Source organism: Penaeus chinensis, chromosome 11 (assembly GCF_019202785.1).
Source record: "Penaeus chinensis breed Huanghai No. 1 chromosome 11, ASM1920278v2, whole genome shotgun sequence".
Taxonomy (NCBI): domain Eukaryota; kingdom Metazoa; phylum Arthropoda; class Malacostraca; order Decapoda; family Penaeidae; genus Penaeus; species Penaeus chinensis.
Genome location: NC_061829.1, coordinates 13,114,864 through 13,115,990, shown reverse-complemented (window position 1 = coordinate 13,115,990; position 1,127 = coordinate 13,114,864). Strand labels below are relative to the sequence as shown.

The 1,127-nt window shown below is 41.1% G+C and overlaps 1 protein-coding gene across 8 annotated transcripts in view; it reads left to right on the top strand.

Annotated features, from left to right (window-relative positions):
• Positions 1 to 1,014: 1,014 nt before the first annotated feature.
• Positions 1,015 to 1,127, top strand: part of LOC125030789 (leucine-rich repeat-containing protein 4B-like) — a 357,408-nt gene continuing 357,295 nt past the window's right edge. For 7 of the 8 annotated variants that reach the window (XM_047621081.1, XM_047621083.1, XM_047621080.1 and 4 more), the window contains exon 1: positions 1,015 to 1,127. This exon is cut by the window's right edge and continues 291 nt beyond it. The gene's annotated coding sequence lies outside the window, so the exon portion shown is untranslated. The other variant, XM_047621085.1, reaches the window with a different exon arrangement.

The window sequence follows — 1,127 nt, the reverse complement described above, 5'->3', positions numbered from 1 at the left end:
GAAAATATCGGCGGGAGAAAGGAGGACGGGGAGAGAGGACGAAAAAGAAGAAGAAAAAAGAAGAGGAATAAGAACGGAGAAAAGAGAAAGAAGAGAGGAGAAAGAAAAAACAAGGGAAGAGATACCAAGTAAAATCCCCTTATTCAAGGGATCCACTAACAAGATCCTCGAGTCAAGATGATCCTACATTTCTGCACCAGCTGCTTCCTTAGAAACCAACGGTTAGTAAGCAAGCAACAAGACCACAAAACACAGCTGCTCGAGAAAGGAGGCGGGAAGAAGAGCGCCGTAGTAAAGAGGTTTAGGAAGCGAAGGACGAACGCGCGCGGTTAACACAGTGTACGAAAGATCAGCCGAAGCACTTATTTTGTTATGAATCAAAGCAAGGGAATCCAGTAGTTGTTTGGGCGCGACCGTCACTTCGTCTGGTGTTTGTATTTCCTGATTTCAATTGGCAACGAATCGGAGGATTTTCTCCTTTTGATACACTACAGTTTGTTGATGTATAGCCATATCAACACGTGTAACTCAAACAAAGACGAACACTCATCCTTTATGAACTAGGCCATTTATGACTCCTGTGGAAGTTGCCAGTTCGCATTTTCTAGGTCGGACTCCTGTGGTTTATCATACTAGCAACCACGGGCTATTGCCGCTGTATGATGCTTTATTGATTATTTTGATTAACATTATTATTACAATTATCTGTGTTTTCTATGGAGGAATATATATTGATTTGGAGAATAATCTTGTACAGAACTTATGTTTCAGTGCTTTGTATTGCAAATGTACAAATATGTGTTAGCGTATCACTTACCCATGTTTATAAGCTTAAGTGTGTGTGCATTTGGAACGATTCTGTAGGCGTATAAGAATCATCCATGCGCAGATATCTATTCGTAGATCAAAAGAAACAAACAAATGAAACAGGAGCAGAGGTTGGGCAGCACCGGACACGGTTATTCTGTTCCATGAGTTGATAGGCCATAACAACATTAATTACAAACGGCATGTACAGTAGATCGACTACCAGTGTATAATAAGAATGGAGAGACGGGCATAAGAAAGCTGCTGCCCGATGAATCCTTTTCGTGTGTAGCATTTATGAACGGTTGTGTTAACTTACG